The sequence below is a fragment of the Pseudophryne corroboree genome, chromosome 1 (genome assembly GCF_028390025.1).
Source record: "Pseudophryne corroboree isolate aPseCor3 chromosome 1, aPseCor3.hap2, whole genome shotgun sequence".
Lineage (NCBI taxonomy): Eukaryota > Metazoa > Chordata > Amphibia > Anura > Myobatrachidae > Pseudophryne > Pseudophryne corroboree.
Window position 1 is genome coordinate 74,782,844 of NC_086444.1, and position 19,740 is coordinate 74,802,583.

The window sequence follows — 19,740 nt, forward strand, 5'->3', positions numbered from 1 at the left end:
TATCCAGACCATCCCTTCTCCTCCTGGGAGAACACTACACACATTACATCATATTTCAACATTACAAGAATCAAGATCTAAATGGATCTCGGCCATTTGGTTGAGTCATCTCTTCCATAGCAGATTGCTGATGAGTTTGTGTCGGTGTGAGTGTCCAGCATACCACGAATCGGAGTGTTTACGGAGTGTCTGATTGGAACTTACAGGGTTAACATTATTCTGTTCTATTTTACTTCACTCTGAAAATAAATACATGTTCTCCTAGTTCCGTGTACACCAGGAATATTCAACATGCAGCCCTCCAGCTACTGTGGGACTACACATCCCAACATGCCCTAAGGCTAAGTGCACAGGTTACATCATCATATTCATTACTTAAGTCCCTAGTGGTTTTTTTTTTTTCTGTCCCTTTTCGGGTGTAGTAATAATGGGTAAATCATTTTCAGGTCAGAGATGTTTATATGTCCCCACTTTTTTAAGATGCACAATAATAACGGTGGGAAATACCAAGTACGGCAACATTCTCCAGTACACTATCATGAGAATAATGGGTCAGCAGTCCCAGGCCCACCACACAAAATAGGCCCACTAAATTCTGAACAAAGGAGGATTTGGAGTTTTTAATCACAGGATTGGAAGAAGACGTAATCCACCTACCTGTGTATACTTGATGCAGAAAGTTGGCCGTTCTTCATAGGTGGAATTATTGGGTGTGGTATAAAAAGACATTCATAAAGTCAACATGACGACTTTGACATAATGTCATAATTTCCAAAATGTAGCCATTCACAGTGTCGGCATGTTGATCATTCTGCTTTGCATAGCTAGCTTAACTAGCCCTAAGCCTAACTGCTCCCTAATCCGCAGCCTAAACCTAACCACAGTGAAACCCTAAGTCTAACCCTGACCCTAAGCCTAACCACAGTATAGCCGTCTAACCCTGACCCTAAGCCTAAATCTAACCACAGTCTATCCCTGACCCTAAGTCTAAACCTACTGTAACTACAGTCTGACCCTAAGCCTAACCACAGCCTAGCTATCTAACCCTGACCTTAAGCCTAAATCTAACCACAGTCTAGCCCTGACCCTAAGCCTAAACCTAACCAGTCTAGCCCTGACCTTAAACCTAACCACAGTCTAACCCTGACCCTAAGCCTAACCACAGTATAGCCGTCTAACCCTGACCACAGTATAGCCTAAATCTAACCACAGTCTATCCCTGACCCTAAGTCTAAACCTACTGTAACTACAGTCTGACCCTAAGCCTAACCACAGCCTAGCTATCTAACCCTGACCTTAAGCCTAAATCTAACCACAGTCTAGCCCTGACCCTAAGCCTAAACCTAACCAGTCTAGCCCTGACCTTAAACCTAACCCTAACCACAGTCTAACCCTGACCCTAAGCCTAACCACAGTCTAGTCGTCTAACCCTGACCCTAATATTAAACCTAACCACAGTCTAGCCCTAAACCTAACTACAGTCTAACCCTGACCCTAAGCCTAAACTAAACCACAGTCTAACCCTGACCCTAAACTTAAGTACAATCTAACCCTGACCCTAAGCCTAACCACAGTCTAGCCCCCTGACCCTAAGCCTAAAATCGTCTGTTGACATTGGGACTATTTTAGAGGTGCACACAATGTTGTACGCAATGGAACGATTGTTTTGCCACTGCGATGGTGCATTACAGAGGATTTATTTGCAAAATGAGTGACGGGTACAGTAGTTAGCGGTTGGGGAAGGTAATGGGGAGGGGGGCGTGTAGGGTCCGTTTTCTGGATGTTCCCCAGTCAGCCACTGCAGATTCATTCACAGTTGTAGAGGCCTTGTGTTAGCAGAGCCGCACTGTCCGAGATAGCATGCAGCTACTCAAAGGTCAGATGATTCAACTGACGTACTCCCAATGTTTCCACTTGTATGTCCTAATCTTCCCCATGGACCTGTGGTTTTTGAACGCTGCCTTATGGCTCTGCAAACAAAAATCTGTGAGTCCATCGGTACCCTAAGTGCACATACTGCCACACTTGTAGACACAACTATGTCACGTCTAATTGAATTGACCCCTTAGAAGTTTAAGTAAATCTACCCCGTTGTGTAGAAGGTTTTAGCTAAGGTCAGTTTATGGATTAATAGACCATAACGTTACTTCCAACAGGGGAAGAATCCATGAAGGAGCATGTAGCATGGAACACGTTAAACGTGGCCGACATCTGAACTGTAACGTTTGGCGTCTCTCATCTTCCCTTAGCTGCGTCTAATAACTTGAACGCCACTCTAGAACTCCCTGCTTGTGAATTATGGATCCCCAAAGATTTCCTTCCCATTCACCACCCCCTCCCATTACTGCACATTTGCTACGGATGATTCACAATCCCTGTCTACGGCTGTGAAAGCATCATTTCTGGCCCTATAATTCCCCAGAGACAGAGGATGGAATAACATCAATATGTATTATCACAAAATGTATATAATGCTACACTGCTAGTATGACAGCGATCATTAATGTGCGGCTAAGCCTGAAAATAATATCCTGACATATGGGAAGGGGTGGGTGAGCGCGGTCACCAGTCCCCGGCTATTAGGACTCCTCTGGGAATTATTCAGGAGTTACTCACCAATAAAGTCCAACCCATACAGTTTTTCTTAGCAACCTTTCATCTCACACTTACAAAATAATTAGGATGTTTTTCTACTATCAAAACAAATGTATTTACAGATAAAATAATCCAATAATCTTATTTAATAAATATTTATCTATAAAGGCCAGATGATGATGATAAATGGTAATTGCACGTAAAGGGGAATATCGTTGTGCCGTTGATGAATACAGGGGGTAATTCCAAGTTGATCGCAGCAGGAAATTTTTTAGCAGTTGGGCAAAACCATGTGCACTGCGGGGGAGACAGATATATAATGTGCAGAGAGAGATTGATTTGGGTGGGTTATTTTGTTTCTGTGCAGGGTAAATACTGACTGCTTTATTTTTACACTGCAATTTAGATTGCAAATTGAACTCACCACACCCAAATCTAACTCTCTCTGCACATGTTACATCTGCCTCCCCTGCAGTGCACATGGTTTTGCCCAACTGCTAAAAAAATTCCTGCTGCGATCAACTTGGAATTACCCCCATAGACAATTGGGACTTTAGGGACAGTTGTGGTTTAATAATTACATTGCTCCCGCGCTGTTATTTTGGTTACAGACAGTATCTTTTTATTTCTATAGCATCAGCAGGATTCGGTATGATGTACCGCTGGACGAGATGCCAGGGGTCAGAGGGTGTTACTCAGACTTGCGGGGGGACGCCCAGCACAGGGCTAGTTCCTGATCCCTTCTGTCCTGAAATATAATGATACTACAGCACAGTCCGTTTCTTTTTTTTTTTTTTTTTAATAAATGTTTATTGTTTTATAACAGAATAACAGAAGATGGGAGACCGCAAACAAAATTCGATTAGAGTTACAGGGAAGCACAAACCCATGGTTACGAGCGATGATAGATAAACCCAGTTACTACGGCCATTATTTTAAACTCCATATCTAAATAGATGTAACAAATGCCCAATCAAATCAGACATTGCTGGTATTAAGCTGTCTAAAACAAAGCGTTTCACAACATGTGAATATACAAAGAGAAAAGGAGACAGAAAAAAAATAAAGCAGAATAGAAAGAGAGAATCAGGGGAGGGGAGGGTAAGGGCAATGTGTACCTTTCAATGTCCGCTCGGACCTAAGAACGAAAGTGTCATCTCCTAGCTCTAGTTAAGAATAAGGCAGTTTAAAAATCGGAAATAAGAAATAAAGGTCCCTGTGAAGGGCTCGGGGTCAAGTTATGAGCGTTGGGAATGCTTGTGAGGACTTGAATTCCAACCAAGGGGACCAAATAGATGTGAATCTCCGATGCCCATCCGGTGTCATCCTCGATTCCTCCATAGACATATACCAGTCTATTCTGGTGACCCAGTCCCTCACAGTGGGCGGTTCAGTGGATCACCAGCGAACCGGAATAACCGCTTTTGCGGCGCTATTAAGAAACTTTAGTAAAGAGTTTTTGTAAACCGATAGGGGCCACGTTATGAAATTGAGAAGCCAGAAAGCAGGCTCAGAGGGAACCTCCGAACCAACAATCAATTTCGAGATTGCGATAACTTTGTCCCAGAAGGGACGAAGTGTACTACAGTCCCACCAGATGTGCATCGGGGATCCCGTATCATTGTTACATCTCCAGCATGTATCTGGTACTTCAGGGAACATTTTAGCCAATGTTAGGGGGCACCTGTACCACCGGGATAAGACTTTGAATTGCGTTTCGAGGACTGAATAACTAGATGAACTTGCAGAGGTGGTTTGGAAGCTCTTTACCCAGTCCTCTGACAACTCAATCTGTAAGTCATGGCTCCAGTCTCTGGTATACTTAGGGAGATCAGGGAATTTATTCACGACCAAAAAACTATAACATTTCTCTAACGTCCTAGTGGATGCTGGGGACTCCGTCAGGACCATGGGGAATAGCGGGCTCCGCAGGAGACAGGGCACATCTAAAAAAGCTTTTAGGTCACATGGTGTGTACTGGCTCCTCCCCCTATGACCCTCCTCCAAGCCTCAGTTAGGTTTTTGTGCCCGTCCGAGAAGGGTGCAATCTAGGTGGCTCTCTTAAAGAGCTGTTTAGAAAAGTTTTTTTTTTAGGTTTCATTCAGTGATTCCTGCTGGCAACAGGATCACTGCAACGAGGGACTTAGGGGAGAGATCTCCAACTCACCTGCGTGCAGGATGGATTGGGATCTTAGGCTACTGGACACTGAGCTCCAGAGGGAGTCGGAACACAGGTCAGCCTGGGGTTCGTCCCGGAGCCGCGCCGCCGATCCCCCTTACAGACGCTGAAGAAGACGGCAGAACGGAGGTCCGGAAACAGGCGGCAGAAGACTTCACAGTCTTCATGAAGGTAGCGCACAGCACTGCAGCTGTGCGCCATTGTTGTCACACGGCTCACTGACCTAGTCACGGAGGGTGCAGGGCGCTGCTGGGGGCGCCCTGGGCAGCAATATAAGTACCTTATTGGCAAAATAAATACATCACATATAGCCATTAAGGCTATATGTATGTATTTTAACCCAGGCCAGTTCTTAAAAACCGGGAGAAAAAACCCGCCGAAAAGGGGGCGGAGCTTATTCTCCTCAGCACACAGCGCCATTTTCCCTCACAGAAAGGCTGAGGGGAAGGCTCCCATGCTCTCCCCTGCACTGCACTACAGAAACAGGGTTAAAACAGAGAGGGGGGGCACTGATTTGGCGATATAAATATATATTAAATGCTATAAGGGAGGAACACTTTTATAAAGGTTGTCCCTGTATAATTATAGCATTTTGGTGTGTGCTGGCAAACTCTCCCTCTGTCTCCCCAAAGGGCTAGTGGGTCCTGTCCTCTATCAGAGCATTCCCTGTGTGGGTGCTGTATGTCGGTACGTGTGTGTCGACATGTATGAGAAAAATGTTGGTGAGGAGGCGGAGCAAATTGCCTGTAATGGTGATGTCACTCTCTAGGGAGTCGACACCGGAATGGATGGCTTACTTGTGGAAGTACGTGATCATGTCAACACGCTGCGAGCCGGTTGACGACATGAGACGACCGGCAAACAAATTAGTACCTGTCCAGGCGTCTCAGACACCGTCAGGGGCTTGTAAAAACGCCCATTTACCTCACGGACACTGACTCCAGTGTCGACGGTGAAGAAACAAACGTATTTTCCTTTAGGGCCACACGTTACATGTTAAGGGCAATGAAGGAGGTGTTACATATTTCTGATACTACAAGTACCACAAATAAGGGTATTTTGTAGGGTGTGAATAAACTACTTGTAGTTTTGCCTGAATCAGATAAATTAAATGAAGTGTGTGATGATACGTGGGGTTCCTCCGATAGAAAGTTATGGGCGGTATACCCTTTCCCGCCAGAAGTAAGGGCGAGTTGGGAAACACACCTTAGGGTGGATAAGGCGCTCACACGCTTATAAAACAAGTGGCGTTACCGTCTCCAGATACGGCCGCCCTCAAGGAGCCAGCTGATAGGAAGCTGAAAAATAGCCTAAGAAGTATATACACACATACTGGTGTTATACTGCGACCAGCAATCGCCTCAGACTGGATGTGCAGCGCTGAGGGGGCTTGGTCGGATTTCCTGACTGAAAATTTTGATACCCTTGACAGGGACAAGATTTTATTGTCTATAGAGCATTTTAAGGATGCATTTCTATATATGCGTGATGCGCAGAGGGATATTTGCATTCTGGCATCAAGAGTAAATGTGATGTCCATATCTGCCAGACGAAGACACGACAGTGGTCAGGTGAGGCAGATTCCAGACGGCACATGGAAGTATTGCCGTATAAAGGGGCGGTCCATCGGACCTGGTGGCCATGGCAACAGCTGAAAAATCCACCTTTTGTTCCCCGAGTCACATCTCAGCAGAAAAGGACACAGTCTTTTCAGTCTCAGTCCTTTCGTCCCCATACGGGCAGGCGGGCAAAGGCCAGTCATATCTGCCCAGGGGTAGAGGAACGGGAAGAAGACTGCAGCAAGCAGCCCATTCCCAGGAACAGAAGCCCTTCACAGCTTCTGCCAAGTCCGCAGCATGACGCTGGGGCAGTACAAGCGGACTCAGGTGCGGTAGGGGGTCATCTCAAGAGTTTCAGCACGCAGTGGGCTCACTCGCAAGGGGACTCCTGGATCCTACATGTAGTATCCCAGGTGTACATTGGAAATTCGAGACGTCTCCTCCTCACAAGTTCCGGAAGTCTGTTTTACCAACGTCTACCTCCGACAGGGAGGCAGTATTGGAAACAATTCACAGGCTGTATTCCCAGCAGGTGATAATCAAAGTACCCCTCCTACAACAAGGGAGGGGGTATTATTCCACACTATATTGTGGTACTGAAGCCAAACGGCTCGGTGAGATCTGAAATATTTGAACACTTACATACAAGCGTTCAAATCAAGATGGAGTCACTCAGAGCAGTGATAGCGAACCAGGAAGAAGGGGACGAGATGGTGTCACTGGATATCAGGGACATTTACCTACATGTCCAAATTTGCCCTTCTCACCAAGGGTACTTCAGGTTCGTGGTACAGAACTGTCACTATCAGTTCAGACGCTGCCGTTTGGATTGTCCACGGCGCCCCGGGTCTTTACCAAGGTAATGGCCGAAATGATGATTCTTCTTAAAAGAAACTTGGACGCTTTCCTGATAAGGGCAAGGTCCAGAGAACAGTTGGAGGTCGGAGTAGCACTATCTTTAATAGTTCTACGACAGCACGAGTGGATTTTAAATATTCCAAAATCGTAGCTTTTCCGAGGACACGTCTACTGTTCCTAGGGATGATTCTGGACACAGTCCAGAAAAAGGTGTTTCTCCCAGAGGAGAAAGCCAGGGAGTTATCCGAGCTAATCGGGATCCTCCTAAAACCAGGAAAAGTGTCAGTGCATCATTGCACAAGAGTCCTGGTAAAAAATGGTGGCTTATTACGAAGCAATTCCATTCGGCAGATTTCACGCAAGAACTCTTCAGTGGGATCTGCTGGACAAATGGTCCGGATCGCATCTTCAGATGCATCAGCGGATAACCCTATATCCAAGGACAAGGGTGTCTCTCCTGTGGTGATTACAGAGTGCTCATCTTCTAGAGGGCCACAGATTCAGCATTCAGGATTGGATGCTGGTGACCACGGAGGCCAGCCTGAGAGGCTGGGGAGCAGTCACACAGGGAAAAAATTTCCAGGAAAGTGTGATCAAGTCTGGAGAATTCTCTCCACATAGATAGAGCTAAGAGCAAAATTATAAGGCTCTAAACTTAGCAAGACCTCTGCTTCAAGGTCAGCCGGTATTGATCCAGTGGGATAACATCACGGCAGTCGCCCACGTAAACAGAAACGGCGACACAAGAAGCTGGAGGGCAGTGAAAAAACTGCAAGGATTTTTCGCTAGGCGGAAAATCATGTGATAGCACTGTCAGCAGTGTTCTCTCCGGGAGTGGACGACTGGGAAGCAGACTTCCTCAGCAGGCATGACCTCCACCTGGGAGAGTGGGAACTTCATAGGGAAGTTTTTCCGCATGATTGTGAGCCATTGGCAAAGACCAAAGGTGGAAATGATGGCGTCCCGCCCGAACAAAAAACGGGACAGGTATTGCGCCAGGTCATGAGACCTTCAGGCGATAGCTGTGGATGTCCTAGTAACACCGTGGGTGTAACAGTCGGTGTATGTGTTCCCTCCTCTGCTTCTCATAACCAAGGTATTGAGAATTATAAGATATAGAGGAGTATGAACTATACTCGTGACTCCGGATTGGCCAAGAGGGACTTGGTACCCGGAACTTCAAGAGATGCTCACAGAGGACTAAGGGCCTGGGGAGCTAAGAAGGGACTTGCTTCAGCAGGTACCATGTCTATTCCAAGACTTACCGCGGCTGCGTTTGACGGCATGGCGGTTGAATGCCGGATCCTGAAGGAAAAAGGCATTCCATAAGAGGTCATACCTACCCTGGTCAAAGCCAGGAAGGAGGTGACCGCACAACGTCATCACCACAGGTGGTAAAAATATGTTGCGTGGGTGAGGCCAGGAAGGCCCCACGAAGAAAATTCAACTAGGTCGAATTCTACACTTCCTGAAAACAGGAGTGTTTTGAGCCTAAAATTGGGGTTCTTTAAGGTTTTAAGTTTCGGCCCTGTAGAATTTCTTCCGAAAAGAATTGACTTCAGTTCCTGAAGTCCAGATTGTCAAGGGAGTATTGCATATACACCCCTTTTTGTGCCTCTAGTGGCACCGTGGGATCTCAACATAGTGTTGGGATTCCTTAAAATCATATTGGTTTGAACCGCTCAAATCTGTGGATTTGAAATATATCACATGGAAAGTGAACATGCTGTTGACCAATATCTCACATGGACAGTGACCATGCTGTTGGTCCTGGCCTCGGCCAGGCGATTGTCAGAATGGGCGGCTTTGTCTTACAAAAGCCCATATTTAAATTTCCATTCGGACAGGGCAGAACTGGGACTCGTCTCCAGTTTTCTTCCTAAGGGGGTGTCAGGTTTTTCACCTGAAACAACCTATTATGGTGCCTGCGGCTTCTAGGGACTTGGAGGACTCCAGGTTAATAGACGTTGTCAGGACCCTAAAAATATATATATATATATATATATATATATATATATATATATATAGTTTAGGACGGCTGGAGTCAGAAAGTCTGACTTGCTGTTTATATTGTATGCACCCAACAATATGGGTGCTCCTGCGTCTAAACAGACGATTGCACGTTGGATCTGTAGCACAATCCAACTTGCACATTCTGTGGCAGGCGTGCCACAGCCTAAATCTGTAAAGGCCCACTCCACTAGGAAAGTGGGCGCATCTTGGGCGGCTGCCCGAGGGGTCTCGGCATTACAACTTTGCCGAGCAGCTACGTGGTCAGGGGAGAACACGTTTGTAAAATTTTACAAATTTGATACTCTGGCTAAGGAGGACCTGGAGTTCTCTCATTCGGTGCTGCAGAGTCATCCGCACTCTCCCGCCCGTTTGGGAGCTTTGGTATAATCCCCATGGTCCTGACGGAGTCCCCAGCATCCACTAGGACGTTAGAGAAAATAAGAATTTACTTACCGATAATTCTATTTCTCGTAGTCCGTAGTGGATGCTGGGCGCCCATCCCAAGTGCGGATTGTCTGCAATGCTTGTACATAGTTATTGTTACAAAAATCGGGTTATTCTTGTTGTGAGCCATCTTTTCAGAGGCTACTTCGTTTTGTTATCATACTGTTAACTGGGTTCAGATCACAAGTGGTACGGTGTGATTGGTGTGGCTGGTATGAGTCTTACCCGGGATTCAAGATCCTTCCTTATTGTGTACGCTCGTCCGGGCACAGTACCTAACTGAGGCTTGGAGGAGGGTCATAGGGGGAGGAGCCAGTACACACCATGTGACCTAAAAGCTTTTTTAGATGTGCCCTGTCTCCTGCGGAGCCCGCTATTCCCCATGGTCCTGACGGAGTCCCCAGCATCCACTACGGACTACGAGAAATAGAATTATCGGTAAGTAAATTCTTATTTTAGATAGAAAGTGCAATGGGCGAGATGGGTCTGAGCACATAGTCTCAAAAATTGTCAAGGGTCTGGTCAGGTTTGGGCGGACCCTACTCCCTAGGGTGAAGTGTTTCAGCTGGAGGTATTTCCAAATCTTCGATGGAGGGAGATTCCACTTCGCCTGCAATGAAGGGAAAGGCATCATCTCTCCACGCTCCACCAGCTGGCCAACACGCACCGCCCCACCTAATTTCCAGGAGTCAAACCCCCGGCCCGAGATTGCCGGCGGGAAATCTGGGTTGTAAAGCAATGGAGTCAGGGGAGAGAATTTGGAGGAAATGTACGGGTTAACTCTAAGTCTGTTCCAACGTGAGAGTGTAGGGCCAATGGTGGGATGGTGAATGATTGGTACGTTCGAGCGCCACGGGTAGTAAGCAATGGGAGCAGGTAATGCTGCCTCTTCGATATGCACCCATTGTTTTGTGTCGTGAGGGCGGGACCATTCCATAATCCTATGGAGAACAATGGCATCATAATACAAAGTGAAATGTGGTAGTTGAAGTCCGCCCATATGTGTACGGCGGAAAAGTATGGCATGCTGGAAACGAGGTTTCTTGTTCCCCCAAACAAATTCCCTAACCAAATTGTGTAGGTCTCTAAACCAAGTTTTAGGAATGAAGACCGGGAGTGCCTGGAGGAGATAAAGGACTCTGGGCAAAACGTTCATTTTAATCACACTAAGTCTCCCCAGCCAGGACAGTCTCCTGTTACCCCAGTCCCGAAACTCGGAGCGAAGTGTGGCTAGTAGTTTTTTAAAATTGTCATCAAAAAGGCGTGATAGGTCCTTATTTATAATGACCCCAAGATATTTAAAGCTAGAGGGATGCCAATGAAAATGGAAAGAATGTTTAAGACCATCTATGGCTGGTGAGGGTACTGATACAGTCACCGCCACTGACTTTGAGTGGTTAATTTTAAAGTTCGACAGGGAGCCATATCTATCTAATTCGGACATCAAGTTGGGCACGGATACCACCGGGTTGGACATGATAGCTAACAGGTCATCCGCAAACAGCGCCAGTTTATATTCTCTGCCCCCCACCATGAGTCCCGTAATGTTCGGATTCAACCGAATGGATCCCGCCAGAGCCTCCATGCAAAGAATAAAGATGAGGGGCGAAAGGGGGCACCCTTGTCTTGTACCGTTCCTAATCAAGACTGGGCGGGACAAGTCTCCATTAATTTTGATCCTTGCAGTCGGGAAGTTATAAAACGCCAGAATACGGCTCAGGCTGACGGGACCCAACCCCAAGTGTCGCAGGACCCCCTCCATAAATATCTAGTTTACCCTGTCGAAAGCCTTCTCGGCGTCAGTTGAAAGCACCACCATCGGGTTATGGCTATGCGAGGCTAAATGTATCAGGTCGACAATTTTCGTCGTGTTGTCTCGAGCTTCCCTCCCAGGTATGAAACCTACTTGGTCCGAGTGTATAATATTGGGGAGCAGTCGCTTCAATCTGTTTGCTATAAGCTTAGCAAACAGCTTGATGTCAGTATTAAGGAGTGATATTGGGCGGTAACTGGCACACTGGGCCGCATCTTTCCCTGCTTTCGGTATTACTGTGATGAAGGCCTCTAGTGATTGAGGGGAAAAACCACGACTATCAGAGACCTCGTTAAACGCCATTAGCATCTTAGGTAAAAGGGAATCCTTAAACAGTTTATAGTAAGAGATGGTATATCCATCAAGACCCGGACTCTTCCCAGAGCACAGTCCGTTTCTGATGCATTATAGGATTACAGATATTGATTAATTTTATATCAACCTTCCATCTGCTGAGACCAAGAATACTTTAGGACAGTGGTTCTCAAACTCTGTCCTCAGGACCCCACACAGTGAATGTTTTGCAGGTAACCCAGCAGGTGCACAGGTGTATTAATTAATCACTGACACATTTTAAAAGGTCCACAGGTGGAGTTAATTATGTCACTTGTGATTCTGTGAGACCTGCAAAACATGCACTGTGTGGGGTCCTGAGGACCGAGTTTGAGAACCTGTGCTTTAGGACATTAGTTGGACCAGAACAGAGATCCCATTAGTAATACCCTATATCAGATCACAGCTGTATTAGGAGTAGGGGCTTCTGCACAGATAATTAAACATGCTCCATGTACTTCCCTAAGGCATTTAAAAAAATAATGTAAAAAAAATGTACACTATTATTATTATTATTATTATTATTATTATTATTTTTTATTCATTAATATATTTTCATTTTATTTAACACTGGGGCGAAGATGTATGAAACTGCTGAGATAGATAAAGTGCCAGCCAATCAGACTGCCATGTTACAGGGTGTGTTTGAAAAATGACAGGAACTGGTTAGTACTTTATCTCTCTTTATTTTATTTTTTAATCTCTTTTAGATCTATTTTCAATCTCTCCAGAGAATCGTACTTTTCTTACGATTTTGACTATATAGTCAAAATTGTAAGAAAATATCTCACCGTTTGTACACACCATAACACCTTAAGATATGCACAAACTTTTCATAAGATTTTGACTATATAGTCAATATCTTACAGATTTATCTCACCGTGTGTACACACCTTTAGGAGCTTTCCAAACTAAAAGAAGTTGTAACTTCTCTTCCCAGTTAGCTTGGGCTCTTTTAGCACCTCTGCTACCCAGACCATCTAATGGATGGGATCCGGTCTGAAGATCGACAGTATCTAGGTCGACAATGTTTAGGTCGACCACTATAGGTCGACAGTCACTAGGTCGACATGGATGGAAGGTCGACAGGGTTTCTAGGTCGACAGGTCTAAAGGTCGACATGAGGTTTTCCCCAAAAAAAAATCTTTTTTTGAATTTTTTCATACTTAACGATCCACGTGGACTACGATTGGAACGGTAATCTGTGCCGAGCGAAGCGGTAGCGGAGCAAAGGCACCATGCCCGAAGCATGGCGAGCGAACGCGGTGCACTAATTTGGGATCCCGGTCACTCTACGAAGAAAACGACACAAAAAAAAATAAAAAAATCCTCATGTCGACCTTTAGACCTGTCGACCTAGCACATGTCGACCTAGAAACCCTGCCGACCTTCCATCCATGTCGACCTAGTGACTGTCGACCTATAGTGGTCGACCTAGATACTGTCGATTTGATGAACCACACCCCTAATGGATCCCCCCCACCCATCTTCTCCTGTGCTGGTGGGCCAGAGTTGAGTGCCCGTTTCAGGGTGAAATACTAAAACTCAGTGTAATATATTCCAGGTAAACAAACCATTGCCGTACTCTTAGTCTGCAGTATTTCAGCTGCCCAGAGATAATAAGTTTGCATACAATCTAGTTATTTATTAATGTAATAGATATTTGACCTGCATGTAAGCTGTAATGCAGCTGCCCACCTCCGAAGCCGGTAATGACTGCCAGGGAATGTTCCCACTCCGCCTTTTCCTAAGTATTTTCCCTGTGTGGTGACTATTAATTATTATTCAGGCCTTGTTTGCCATTGTGAACTCGGAGATAAAGCCACACATTTATGTGAAGAATGCCAAATATGCAAGGACTAGACAAGTATCTCTAGAGTCATCAATGAAAAGTGAGGGAGGTCACCAGTGCACAGTTCACCTGCAAGACCTACAGAACTTCAGACATAAGTGTGTTTCCACTTGTCTGACCATTGCTTCCTCGGCTCCTGAAGAAGGGTCTAATTATATTGCTGGAACTATTTTTTTTTTTTATAATTAAAACATACTAAGTAAACTTCAGCTCCACCTGTAATAAGATATATATGTTTTTGCAACGCCAGTTGATCTCTTATATAATGTAATGACCCGTCTTGGTTTTTGCTGGTTAGGTTCATCTTTTTATAGTACATCTAACAATTCATCGTCCATCTCCATAGAGAATGGTTTCCATGAAATTGTATTTGAACATGTCTGTGGATCATATACCTAGCTAAGCCGTTTTCCTGGCGCTACTAGCCTCACACCCCATAATTCCCAGGAAACAACACTGGTGTGGTAGATCGTGGGTAGAATATCCACATATCACATGATTTCCTCTGGTCAGATGGCATGCGCTAGGAATACCGTACAGTATAAGCCAACATATAAAGTCTTTAGCCACTTGCCTGACTTGGTTGCATCAGATGTGACCAGTTAGAACTGCCCACTGTGCAGCTACAGCTGCCACTCTCAGATGGACCTCCCGGCCCCTCTGCTTCCTCATTCGCTCCCCCAGTGCCTGCTGTGCTGCCGATCACTGCTGATAGGGCAGCCCGGCGACACTCCCCATCACGCGGCTGCAGACATTAGCAGCCGCCCTCACCTTCCCTGAGTACACCAGCAGTTACAGAGAGGAGCAGCTACTGGGAAAGCGTAAGGTCGCAATGTTCCAATCATCGATGGTCCAATATCTCATCCATCCATGTTTTAACTGATGTTTTAAAAAAAAGTTATACAAAAAATGTATTTTTTTTAAATAAAAAAAATGTGTTGGATATGTGTTTAATAGATGTTCTTAACTTAAATTCATTTATTTAAAAAATATATAATAATTCTGAGCGAATTTTTTAAAAAAATATTATCCAGTTAAGTGGTGAATCTGTTTTGTATATTTATGTTTGATCATCCCAATAGAAAAGGAGAGCTTAGTTACACTGCATGAGCTAATACCCCTTTCCCATTACGATGCGGGTCGCAGACGGGAGCCTGACACGGGTGCTACCCGGCTGCGACCCGCATCGATGGCCCCTTTCCCATCAGCAGTCACCATCCCGGCATATTGCCGGGTTGGTGACGCCGCTAGCGATGCGGCAGGAGCGGCGCTGGGAGATCACATGATCTCCCAGCGCCGCCCTTCCATACAGCATCGACACGGCTTCTGTTTACACTACAACATTACCCGGATCATTCCCGTGTCCTACCCAGGTAGCTACCAGGGTAGGATTCCCGGGTCACTTGATCCGGGTTTTTGCACAGGACCCTTTCCCACTAGCAAAAAACACGGGTAAATGCGTGCCCCCGTGCATTTACCCGCATTTTTTGAGCTAGTGGAAAAGGGGTATTATGTCTGTTTAACCTATAGACCTTGATACCCGATCCTATGAAACTATTATTTATCTTTGATTTTCTTTGAGATTGTCCATCTTCGGCTGCACAGATCAATCTTTAGGATTTTAAATAACCCATGCATGGGTGCCAGCTCTGCCCTAGTGCTGTGCACTGGCACTCTTAATAAAGAGTGTACTACGTTATACTGACGCTCGGGATCCCGGCGCCCTGCATACCATCGCCGGGGTTCCGACCACCGTAATGGCGGCAGCAGGGTGAGCGCAAAAGAGCCCCTTGTGGGCTCGCTGCACTCGCCACACTGTGGGCACGGTGGCGCGTTGCGGGCACAGCGCCACACTATTTATTCTCCCTCCAGGGGTATAATGGACACCCCAAGAGGGAGAATAGTTGTCGGTATGCCGGCTGTCGGGATCCCAGTGCCGGGATCCAGACAGCCGGCATATCGAATGCATCCCCTTAATAACCATATCTATAATGTCATGTCCGGGCATTTTACAGTCATATAGGAGTTGGGGGTAATGTACGTCCCTCGACCATTGTAAAAAGCTGCACATATCTGTATGGGTGTGGTTCGTTTTATCGACAGTGTCTAGGTCGACAATGTTTAGGTCGACCACTATAGGTCGACAGTCACTAGGTCGACATGGATGGAAGGTCGACAGGGATTCTAGGTCTAAAGGTCGACATGAGGATTTTTTTTTTTTGGTGTCGTTTTCTTCGTAAAGTGACCGGGATCCCAAATTAGTGCACCGCGTCCCCTCGCATGGTGCCTTCGCTCCGCTACCGCTTCGCTCGGCACACTTTACCGTTCCAATCGTAGTCCACGTGGATCGTTAAGTATGAAAAAATCCCCCCCCCCCAAAAAAAAGTGAAAAACTCATGTCGACCTTTAGACCTGTCGATCTAGCACATGTCGACCTAGAAACCCTGTCGACCTTCCATCCATGTCGACCTAGTGACTGTCGACCTATAGTGGTCGACCTAAACATTGTCGACCTAGACACTGTCGATCTTCAGACCGGATCCCATCTGTATATTGCTGAGGCAGATGTACTAAGCCTTGGAGAATGATAAAGTGGAGAGAGTTTATTATGGTAACTTTTGGGCTGTAACGGAATGAATGACTGGCATGCTGTCCATTTCTCCGATATTGCCAGCACAGTGCGGAACATGCGCTATTAATTATTTGCCATATTTTTAGAGAACTGATACCCCTTTCACACCGCACAAATAACCCGATATTGCCGGGTCGACACGGGTCAGTGTGAGGTGTGAAAGCGCCATGTCTGATTTCCTGGGTCGCCTGACCTGGTAATTCAACCCGTGTTATAAGCAGTGTTATTCCCGGGTTGAATACCGGGTCAGTGGCTCTCTAAACGGATTCCCGGGTCGAGCCGATCCGGGACCCGTTTACAAGATAGGGAGAGGCGGCACTGAGGTGAGCTCATCTTCCAGCGCCGCCCCCGCTTCTGGCTCCGCCCCCCACCACTATGGCAACCGACCCGAAGCCATCAGAAAAAGGTAGGAGAGTCTCCAGTGCCGGATCCCACCCGGGAATGACCCGTTTCCAATTTCCTGTTGGGAACGGCATTGGAGATGTGAAAGGGGTATAAGAAAGTTTTCCTAACATTGCTAGAATTAATCATCATATACATCAGTGGTTCCATAACTCAGGAGGAGGTTTATCAAAGGTTTGAGAGAGATAAAGTACCAACCAGTCACCAAACTGTAGACTGACAGTTAGAATCTGATTGGCTGGCACTTTATCTTTCTCCATTTTATCTCTTTACAATGTTTGATAAATCCACCCTTAAGTCCTCAAAGCACCAAAACAGTCTAGGGGGTAAATTTACTAAGATGGGAGTTCTATTTAAGTTGGGATGTTGCCTATAGCAACCAATCAGATTCCAGGTATTATCTTCTAGAAGGTGCTAGATAAATGAGAAGTAGAATCTGATTGGTTGCTATTAGCAACATCCCATTTTAAATAGAACTCCCATCTTAGTAAATTTACCCCAAGGTTTTAAGCATATCCATCCTTAAGCACAGATGACTCAATTACTGTAGTTCCTCAGTCAGTTTGATTATACCATCTGTGCAGAAGCAGGAATATCCTTAAAACCTGGACTGTAGTCTGCCTTGAGGACAGAGTTTAAAAAACACAATAGATAAAGGAGATTAAAAAAAAAAGACTCATGAAAATTGAAATTATATTCTCATCATTGATACCTTTTTCAAAAACATTTATTGAAGGGGCACGCTGTTGATCCACAGGTATTATGTCAATTAGAGATTATTTAACACACTTTCAAGAGAGAAAAAGACATTTAATTGTGGGTATGGGAAAGGTAGCATCTAGTTTCCCTTTGCGGAGAGGGCCTTTCCCATACCGTCCAACATTTTACACATAAAAATCGGTACAAATTAGGGAAGGGGGCGTGGTCATTGTACCTGGCAAAAAGGTACAGTTGGAGGGTATGCTTTCCCATAAGCCCCTGGGTCCATGTCACAAACTATTTGGAATAGTAACCTGTGGCGAGCGTCCAATGGTGCATAGAAAAAAACGAAATAACCTCAAACGAACGGAGAACGGAGAAAACATTTAGTTGCTGTAAGGGCGGAAGTTATCTACTGCCCTCCCGTGTTGTCACTTCCTGGTCCTGATCACGAAGGGAACATAAGACACAACCGGATGGAATCAGTTGCAGTAACATGGTTTCACAAACTCTCAGGTTCATTGAACTCACTTTGACCTCTGTAGTGCTGTTAATTATCAGAACTGGCATAGTTTTAGTACATGTGGTATATAGCCTGGCACAAGTATGTATGTAAAGTGTCCCTGCGTAGTGAATAATTACATCCATCTTTAATTCTGCTCATTCCCAGCCTTTGGAATTCTGTACCGATTTAATAACTTACCTTAAATAAACTTTCTGCGGCAAGAAACCTGGAAGTAATTTGCATACGAGTTCCTCAATGCGAAAAAGGTTAGACTTTTATTGGCAAAAACCACAGCAGAGACGGTTTTTTTGAACTGTTTAAGATAAATATAGATGTACTCGCTTTCATTTTAGATACATCTGTTATAAAGATGTTCTTCTGTTATAAAGATGTTCTGGTTTTTAGCAAATTTATTGTTGCGCTACTGGTTAAAAAAAAACCAAAACGTGATATTTCAGAGGTGGTCTCCACGCGAAATATTCATTCTGCTGTTTAACTTTGTATACAACTTTGCAATAGGCTTGACAGTTTTGGGTGCAAGTGCTGTGCAACAGGTGACCCTGGGGTGGTTCAAATGGGAAATCCTGGGAAGGGTGTGGCCATGCATTTGTGTCATTGAAGCTCCACCCATGCAGCTGAATGCGTGAGTTGTGCCTCAGTGACCACATTCGTTGTGAAACTCCGCATCAAAGCTTCCATGGTCTCATTTGGGGGCCTGACATAAGCAGGTATCCCAGTTATGTCACTAGTCCTAATGAAAATGGTGCACTTTAAAGAGGAAAAGTGTCATAACAAAACATTCAGTATAATTATTAATTTATTAACAGTTTCTTATATAGAGCAGCAAATTCTGTTGCGCTTTACAATTGGACACAATGATCAAACAAAACTGGGTAATAACTAGTGATGAGCGGATTCGGTTTTACTCGGTTCTCAAAACCGAATCTTATTGGCTCACTGATGTCACGTGTTTTGGATAGCCAATAAGATTCGGTTTTGAGAACCGAGTAAAACCGAATCCGCTCATCACTAGTAATAACATACAGTCATAGAGGTAGGAAGGCCCTGCTCGCCAGCTTACTATAATTAATGCTTCCTGCAAGAAAACAAGAGGTTACAGAAGAACAATCCTGTACCTTTTAAATCCTGGTATTTTTTTAATAGAAACAAGTAGAATGTAACACAGGGGAGGTGGAGTACGCATTCTGAAGTTACCGCCACCCCCCTCTGTTTGTAGAAACTTCAGGCCTGTGTTTTCCATATGTTCGTACAATCAATCACAGACCCAAGACGATACAGTGTCTCAGCCCATTTGTGTAAAACTGACTTCTACACGGGAGCTGTAACGGCTGCACCTCCCAGTAATGAATGCCCAGTAACGGCTGCACCTCCCAGCAATGAATGCCCAGTAACGGCAGCACCTCCCAGTAATGAATGCCCAGTAACGGCAGCACCTCCCAGTAATGAAATCTTAACTGAAAACACAACATAAGCGCAACATAAAGGCATCATTCTTAGCAAAGCAGTACAGCGATAGAGGGCCTGTGTCAGTCTTGATTGCTAGGTTGCGTTTTTTGCTTTCCTGCGATCAGGTAGTCGCCGCCTACAAGGGGAGGGGGAAATCGCTGTGCAGGGGTGCGATCGCATGTGCAGGAGAGCTGCAGAAACAGAAGTGTGTGCAGTCTCTGCACAGCCCAGGACTTACTCTTCCAGTGCGATGATCGGGGCCGGAGCTGACGTCAGAAACCCTCCCTCCAAACGCCTGGTCCTTCCTGCGTTTCTCTGGACACTCCTTAAAAATGGTCATTTGCCACCCACAAACGGCCTCTTCCTGTCAATCACCTTCTGATCGCCCG

General features: G+C 45.4%; 1 protein-coding gene across 2 annotated transcripts in view; it reads left to right on the plus strand.

Moving 5' to 3' along the window:
- RAI14 (retinoic acid induced 14) overlaps window positions 1-19,740 on the plus strand; it is a 275,686-nt gene that overhangs the window by 107,251 nt on the left and 148,695 nt on the right. The window lies entirely within an intron of this gene.